Source organism: Drosophila innubila, chromosome 4 (assembly GCF_004354385.1).
Source record: "Drosophila innubila isolate TH190305 chromosome 4, UK_Dinn_1.0, whole genome shotgun sequence".
NCBI lineage: Eukaryota > Metazoa > Arthropoda > Insecta > Diptera > Drosophilidae > Drosophila > Drosophila innubila.
The window spans coordinates 309,326-318,716 of NC_047625.1; the positions used below are offsets into that span (position 1 = coordinate 309,326).

Sequence of the window (9,391 nt, forward strand, 5' to 3'; positions counted from 1 at the left end):
GATAATACTAATACTATACAGTATGTAATGTATTTGTCATGCGTGGAAGCATTGAGCTTAGACAGTTTCAGGTTGATTCTGTTTAGAGTTTTTTGAGAAAGAAGACAAATGGTTGTATTTTTTGATAAATTCTATTAAATTTTAGTGTAAATTCATATATGTAAGAAAATAATTTAACGAACGATAATACAGATATTATATAGTTTTTAATGTATTTGTCATACGTTAAAGCATTGAGCTTAGACAGTTTCAAGTTGATTCTGTTTAAGGTTTTTGAGAAAGAAGACCAATAATTGTATTTTTTGATACATTCTATTGAATTTTAATGTAAATTCATATATGACAGAAAATATTTTAACGAATGATAATACTAATACTATACAGTATATAATGTAATTGTCATACGCTAAAGCATAGAGCTTAGACAGTTTCAGGTTGATTCTGTTTAAAGCTTTTGAGAAAGAAGGCCAATTTGTTGTATTTTTGATAAATTCTATTGAATTTTAATGTAAATTCATATAAAATAGGAAAATAATTTAGCGAATGATAATACTCATACTATGTAGTATATAGGGTATTTGTTATGCTCAGAGCATTGTGATTAGACAACTGAAGATTCAGATTGGATAAATTTGGAAAAATCTTCCAAATAAGTGTGAGTAAAATCTATAATATTTTACAGTGTTGTACAGAAAGTAGAGTCGTTTGTGGCCTCTTTTCTGAAAGAGAGAGTAAAATACGCAAATGTACAAATAGACGGAATGAGAAGAGATATTGACATGTGTGATTTATTTAGAATATAAACATTTTCTTTATTCGTCAGTAAGGTATTTTAGTGAAGGAAGGTTTGACATAGAACTTAAAGAATTTTATTCATAGTTTCGAATGAGATTTTGATTGAGTAAAGCATATACAAGTAGATTATGTATTCATATAGTTTGATAATTAAATGTAGTTGTAGTTTGATGTATGTTTGATTGAGCAAATGTGACAGCAGCCTAACGTGTAGTTTAGTTATTAATAATGATTTTGATTGAGTAGTTTTACGAGTCGTCAATATGATTATAATTGCATAGATAAGGCTAAGTAAATATATCAAGTAGATTAACAAAAGACAACTTGTCCATAGCAAGTGTAACAAAGTATGTGAGAAATATTCATTTAAGTCTTAATCATAATTATAAATAGTTTTTAGGACGGCAACAAGCCGGAATGAAATCATAGTTGCAAAAACACTCGTGCCCGCTTCAGCCAAGCGCTGATGGGAGAGTGTATGCAAAAAAGTACAAATACAAAATGCTGATGGCGCAGGATGCTAACGGCAACATGGATGCAGCCAGCAGTCGGTCCTGATGCTTCTTTCGTTTGGAGCCCATTTCCAAGTAAGGGCAGGGGGTTCAGCCGCAGGTTGTAGTCCCAGCAAAGGAGAAGCAGGTTGTTGGAGCTGCCATATGAAAAAGTCAATGGCATTGCGGCCGGCAGGCTTATCTCTGTATGGCGTACGAATCATGTTTGCAGCATGTACAAGACTTGATGTATTCTGAAGATTTCTGAAAGAAATTTCAATGAGCATCGTTTTGATAGAGTTAGTTGTTTGATAATAATAGTATTGTGTGTCTGTGCACAATGTGTATGAAGGGATATGCATATAGCTTTATGATTTTTGGCATAAACTGAAAATATATATCTTGCGCATTGTGCTAAGGTAGAAAAGGAAAGTGTTGACCTTGACCCCCTGTAGGTGTAAAAAGTATTTTTATTCATCAGAATGAAGTAGGCTTACGCCAAGTGTTTTTGTATATGATATATATGCATGAATATAAATAGGGGTGAAGAATTTTGTGGCAAGGGCATCGCATACGAGTATGTAAAAGTAAGTTAAAGTTATTAACTTGTATATACATATGCGTTGATGATGTTCTCGGTTACAGGGTATATATTACCGACGAGCAAAAGCAAAACAAAAGCAAGTGCAAAAGCAAAAACACATTTGTTGTTGTGGTAAGGTCAGAGTAAACGCAAAAACAGTGCAGAGGCAGCACGAAGCAACTGTAGCATCAAACATGCTTGAGAGTGTGTGTGTGTATGCAGAAATGGCAAATGACAAATGCTGAATATGCGGGAGAGAATTATGAGAAGGTGGAGGACAAGATAAAGTGAGTGACGAAAGCATGAAGAAATGAATGAATGAATGAATTAATGAGCCGCGTGGTCAACGTCCTCATGCTGACCTTGACCTAGTTTATTGACTCTGGCAATGACCATGGCTTTGACTTTATGTTTTGCATTTTGCAATATGCGTTTATGCATTTTTTATTGTCTCCTTCGCACTCTATTCCCATGCATATTTTTCACAGTTTTCACAGCTCACAGCTCACACTTTAACATCTGCATTTGCAGTATTTATATTATATTGTATTTTATTATATTATATTATATTATGTTTTTATTTTGTTATCATATTTTGTATTATATTATGTTATTTTATATTATATTTTATTTTATTATATTATATTATGTTGTGTTTTATTATATTATATTATTCTGTAATATATTTTATTATTTTATGTTGTATTCTGTTATATTATATTATTTTATTTTATTTTATATTGTATTATGCTGTGCTAGGTTGAGTAGAGTTTACAATTGTATTATTTGCACTTTACACACATTCTTGCACATGTGTAAAAGCAAAGGCAAGAAAAAGAAAAAAAAAGCATTGAAGATTTAATTAAGAATTTCCAACTCACTATGTGTATTTTGCAGCGTCTAGATGAGGAAAATTATCCCCAGATCGACGGATTTATTGGGTAAATTTATTCACTGTAATTTTATATTCAGTTTATTGATTTGATTAAAATATGTTCAGTACGCCCTTATGGCTTTGAAAGGAAAATGATCGAGCGCATATGCAAATGATAAGTATGTATATGCATGTAAAGAGCATCGCATATGAATATGTAAAAAGAAAGAAATTAAAATAAATAACTTGAATATACATATGTGTTGTTGACAGGGTATATTCAGTTACAGGGTGTATATTACAGTCGAGCAAAAACAAAAGCAAACGCAAAGGCAAAAGCAGAAACGCATTTGTTGTTATGATAAAGTCAAAGTGAACGCATAGGCAGTGCAAAGACAGCACTAAGCAACTGCAGCATCAAGCAAGCTTGAGAGTGTGTGTGTGCGTATGCAGAAATGGCAAATGACAAACGTTGAATATGCAGGAGAGAATTTTGAGAAGGTGGAAGACTAGAAAAAGTAAATGAATGAAATCATAAAGAAATGAATGAGCCGCGTGGTCAACGTCCTCATGCTGACCTTGACCTAGTTTATTAACTCTGGCACTGACCATGACTTTGACTTTATGTTCTGCATTTTGCATTTTGCGTTGTGCATTTCTGTTTGTCTCCTACACACTCTAATCTCATGCATATTTTTCACAGTTTTCACAGCTCACAGCTCACACTCTGACACCTGCATTAGCAGAATTTATATTATGTTATATTTTATTGTATTATATTATATTATGTTTTTATTTTGTTATCATATTTTGTATTATATTATGTTATTTTATATTTTATTTTATTTTATTATATTATATTATGTTGTATTTCATTATATTATATTACTCTGTAATATATTTTATTATTTTATGTTGTATTCTGTTATATTATGTTGTTTAATTTTATATTATATTATGCTATGCTGTGCTGGGTTGAATAGAGTTTACAATTGTATTGTTTGCATTTTACACACACTCTTGCACATGTGTAAAAGCAAAGGCAAGAAAAAGAAAAAAGCATTGAAAATTTAATTAAAATATTTCCAACTCACTATGTGTATTTTGCAGCGTCTGGATGAGGAAAATCATTCGCAGATCAACAGAATTTAGTCAATTTATGCACTATAATTTTATACTTAATATATTGTTTTGATTTAATTGATCGAATTAATAAGCAATGCTCAAAACGTAGTTTGTTCAATATGCACAACTGTTCTTGTTCACTGCTAGAATCGTATTATTCAAACACACAAAATGACACAGCTCGCACTCTAACGCCTGCATTGGCAGAATTTATATTATATTATATTTTATTGTATTATATTATGTTATGTTTTTATTTTGTTATCATATTTTGTATTATATTATGTTATTTTATATTATATTTTATTTTATTATATTATATTATGTTGTATTTTATTATATTATATTACTCTGTAATATATTTTATTATTTTATGCTGTATTTTGTTAAATTATATTATTTTATTTTATATTGTATTATGCTGTGCTGGGTTGAATAGAGTTTACAATTGTATTATTTGTACTTTACACACATTCTTGCGCATGTGTAAAAGCACAGGCAAGAAAAAGAAAAAGGCATTGAAAATTTAATTAAAAATTTCCAACTCACTATGTGTATTTTGCAGCGTCTTGATGAGCAAGAATTATCCCCAAATCGACAGATTTATTAAGTAGATTTATTCACTATAATTTTATATTCAGTTTATTGATTTGATTAAAATAATTTCAGTACGCCCTTATGGCTTTGAGAGGAATATGATTTACTAAAACGATCGAGTGCATATGCAAATGGTAAGTATGTATATGCATGTAAAGAGGTGAGGAATTTTGTGATAAGAGCATCGCATATGAATATATAAAAGTAAATTAAAATAAATAACTTGAATATACATATGCATTGATGATATTTTCAGTTACAGGGTGTATATTACAGACGAAAAAGAAAGCATGTGCAAATGCAAAAACAGAAACACACTTCTTGTTGTGATAGAGTCAGAGTAAACGCAAAGAAAGTGCAAAGACAGCGCAGAGCAACAGCAGCATAAAGCATGCTTGAGAGTGTGTGTGTGTGTATGCAGAAATGGCAAATGACAAACGTTGAATAAGCGAGAGAGAATTTTGAGAAGGTGGAAGACAAGATAAAGTGAGTGACGAAAGCATGAAGAAATGAATGAATGAATGAATGAATGAGCCGCGTGGTCAACGTCCTCATGCTGACCTTGACCTAGTTTATTAACTCTGGCATTGACCATGACTTTGACTTTATGTTCTGCATTTTGCAATATGCGTTTATGCATTTTTGATTGTCTCCTTCGCACTCTAATCTCATGCATATTTTTCACAGTTTCCACAGCTCACAGCTCATACTCTAACACCTGCATTAGCAGAATTATATTATATTATATTTTATTATATTATATTATATTTTTGTTTTATTTTGTTATCATGTTTTGTATTATCTTATGTTATTTTATATTTTATTATATTATATTATGTTGTATTTTGTTATATTATATTACTCTGTAATATATTTTATTATTTATGTTGTATTCTGTTATATTATATCATTTTATTTTATATTGTTGCTAGGTTGAGTAGAGTTTACAATTGTATTATTTGCACTTTACACACATTCTTGCACATGTGTGAAAGCAAAGGCAGGAAAAAGAAAAAAGCATTGAAAATTTAATTAAAATTTTCAACTCACTATGTGTATTTTTGCAGCGTCTAGATGAGGAAAATTATTTCCAGATCAACAGAATTATTTAGTCAATTTATTCACTATGATTTTATACTTAATATATTGTTTTGATTTAATTGATCGAATTAATAAGCAATGCTCAAAACGTAGTTTGTTTAATATGCACAACTGTTCTTGTTCACTGCTAGAATCGTATTATTCAAACACACAAAATGACACAGCTCACACTCTAACACCTGCATTAGCAGAATTTATATTATATTATATTTTATTGTGTTATATTATGTTATGTTTTTATTTTGTTATCATATTTTGTATTATGTTATGTTATTTTATATTATATTTTATTTTATTATATTATATTATGTTGTATTTTATTATATTATATTACTCTGTAATATATTTTATTATTTTATGTTGTATTCTGTTATATTATATTATTTTATTTTATATTGTATTATGCTGTGCTAGGTTGAGTAGAGTTTACAATTGTATTATTTGCGCTTTACACACATTCTTGCACATGTGTAAAAGCAAAGGCAAGAAAAGGCAAAAAGCATTGAAAATTTTAATTAAAAATTTCCAACTCACTATGTGTATTTTTGCAGCGTCTAGATGAGGAAAATTATTTCCAGATCAACAGAATTATTTAGTCAATTTATTCACTGTGATTTTATACTTAATATATTGTTTTGATTTAATTGATCGAATTAATAAGCAATGCTCAAAACGTAGTTTATTCAGTATGCACAACTGTTCTTGTTCACTGCTAGAATCGTATTATTCAAACACAACAAATGACACGCCCATAGCACAGCTCACAAGTAAGAGAGGCAGGGATGAGCCGATATGATAAGAGAGTAGTTGAGTGAATGCGCGAGTGGATGAGCAAGAGCGCAAGAGAGAGTTGATTCAAGCATTTTGTAAATCTGTCGAATGGCAGGCCAAAGGCAGAAGCAATAAGCAGCAAGAGATTGAAATAATAATGGCGTCGATTGCCGTTTTTTCAATTTCTTTTCTTTGCTGCTTGGCACCTGCATGATGTAGGGGAGAGGGGGGAGAATGCCCAGACAGGGGGGGTGACATGAGCATAAAGCATTTTGCCAGCAATTGCCGACTGTACTTTTTTTGCATACTGAAAGAAAGAATAATTAGAGGGAGGCCAAATATGACATATAATATGGTGTATTATATTTTGATAGAATTTTGCAATATTAATAAAAATGTTAATATATGCGTAATTTCACATACATGTATATAAGTATATTAAAAAATATAAATGCGTGCTTGCATGTGTGAATGTGTATGTGTGCATGCGTATGTATGTATGTTCATTGCATTTGCACACACGCGCGTGCAACTAAAAGGGCACAATGCCAAACACCTACATAATGTAGGAGAGGGGGGGGAGAATGCCCAAGATAAGGGGAGGTGACATGCACATCAAGCATCCAGCCAGCAATTGCCGACCGTACTTTTTTGCATACTGAAAAAAAGAATAATTAGGGGGAGGCCAAATATGACATATAATATGATGTAATATATTTTGATAGAAATCTGCAATATTAACGAAAATGCCAATACATGTATATAAATGTGTTAAACCAAATAAAATAAGTAAGTGTGTGCTTGCATGTGTGAATGTGTATATGTGCGCGCGTATGTGTGTATGTTCATTGCATTTGTACACACGTGCGTGTAACTAAAAGGGCATAATGTTAAACACCTACATAATGTAGGAGAGGGGGGGGAGAATGCCCAAGAAAAGGGGAGGTGACATGCATATCAAGTATTTAGCCAGCAATTGCCGACTGTACTTTTTTGAATACTGAAACAAAGAATAATGGGGGGGAGGCCAAACATAAAATATAATATAATTTGATAGAAATTTGCAGTATTAATAAAAAAGTCAATATATGCATAATTTCAAATATGTGTATATGAATATAAATGTGTGCTTGCATGTGTGAAAGTGTATATGTGCGTGTGTATGTATGTATGTTCATTGCATTTGTACCCACGCGCGTGTAACTAAAAGGGCATAATTTTTTTTTCCACTAAATCCAGTAAAAAGAATATTCATCCATGTACACGTGTGTGTGTGTGTGTGTATGTGTGGCAGCAGTAGCGTATAAAATAATTTGCAGTTGAACAAATTCGTTGAAATTGCAGGGTATATTCAAGTCGAGCAGCATGGTTTTTGGTTCCTCATTTCCTTTTGCCAATTTCACTTGATTTAATTTGACACAAATTGTCAGGTGCAGGACACAATTTTCCAATTATATAGCCAGTTCACAAATATAACTTGTGAAATTTTGATTTTAGCACATTTTCGTTGACTCTAATTGGTTTTATATGCACATACACTAACATACACACACACACCTGCAGCAAATATCAGTAGCCAAAAAGTAATGTAATAATATAATAATATAGCAATAGGTAGAAACATGTTTGGCAAATGTAAAAGGGAGAGAACAATAATCATTTAAAAAGACTCACCCCGCTATTATTTGCAGTAATATTAAACACTTGTTATTTTTAATTAGAATTATTAGATTGTTGAATGTCTTTTAGCATATGCACTTATTATATTTGTATTTAATTTGTATTTATCATTCACTTTTAATTGTCCGTTTTGCACATTTGTACATTTATTACCATACATATATTCGTATGTACATACATTCGCATTTGCATTGGGGGGAACACAATATAAATCAACTGAACTCTCACTAGATCGCTGCTGGAATGAAACACTAGAGTAGGCCAAACATCACTCTCACCGTCAGCCAGCAGCATCCCACTCATTCTATGAACATACATTCAGCTCACTCAGTCACACTAAAACACACTCAAACACACTCAACTCGAGTGAAACGATGGGGACGAGTGGAATATGGGACACGCATTAGAGATGCACAGACTGAATTAGTGATGCACAAACTGAATCAGTGATGATCAATGGGTAGGGGTATTCCCATTGATGTGTGCAATTTCAAAGTAGATGCTAACGTATTTATTGAAGCAAAATATTTATGTACAGATGCATAGGTTGATATTTTGATGATTCGATACTTTAATAATTTTGATGATTTAAAGCAAAGTATTTATATACAGATGCATAAACTGACATTTGGATGATTTAATAATTTAATAATTTATGAATTCAAGATTGATAATTTCAAGTCAAATTATTTAGGAATAAAAATTGAATAATTTTACAATTGTATATAGATACAAGTATGATGATGTGAAAATGTAAAGTATTTACATGTTGTACATGCAGGTACTCACCAGTATGAAAATGTTGCCAATTGTTGTTGCTGCAGCTATTGCTGTTGATTGTTGCTTCCGTTAAATGTTGAATGTTGGATGCCTGCTAACTAATAAAAAATGACAAAAAGAATTAGATATTAGTTATAGTCAATAATAATAATAATGATGTTGGTATTGATATTAGTATAAAAATACAAGTAATATTCCAATCAAGAGTTGTGAGTTTATAGTATCGAGTGTGTTTGTGTGTGTGTGGGAGGAGGTGGTAGTGTAGGGGGTGCGCATAATGAATCAATATACAGACATGAAACATAGTATATAGCATATAGTATGTGACAAGTAGTATATTTTAGTAAATACAACAACGAGTAAATGACAAATTGATAGATTGATAGATTGATAGAATGACAAGTGGGGTTTGACACCAAACAAGCACACACACACACACATAGACAGACACCTGCTTGTTGAACGCTCGCGCGTATTTTTTTCTGGTTTCTTGTCCAATCAACACAAGACACAAGACACGGCACGAGGCACGAGGCTTGAGTCCTGATCATCCGATTGGGCCAGATCAATTTTTAATGGGATTAGTACGTAGCA

At 31.5% G+C, this 9,391-nt stretch overlaps 1 long non-coding RNA gene across 1 annotated transcript; it reads right to left on the minus strand.

Moving 5' to 3' along the window:
• Positions 1-787: 787 nt before the first annotated feature.
• Positions 788-8,245, minus strand: LOC117786550. Its single transcript, XR_004617641.1, has 2 exons — positions 8,012-8,245; positions 788-1,550 (listed from the first exon to the last, which is right to left on the minus strand). It is a non-coding gene; the product is annotated as an uncharacterized LOC117786550 (long non-coding RNA).
• Positions 8,246-9,391: the final 1,146 nt, after the last annotated feature.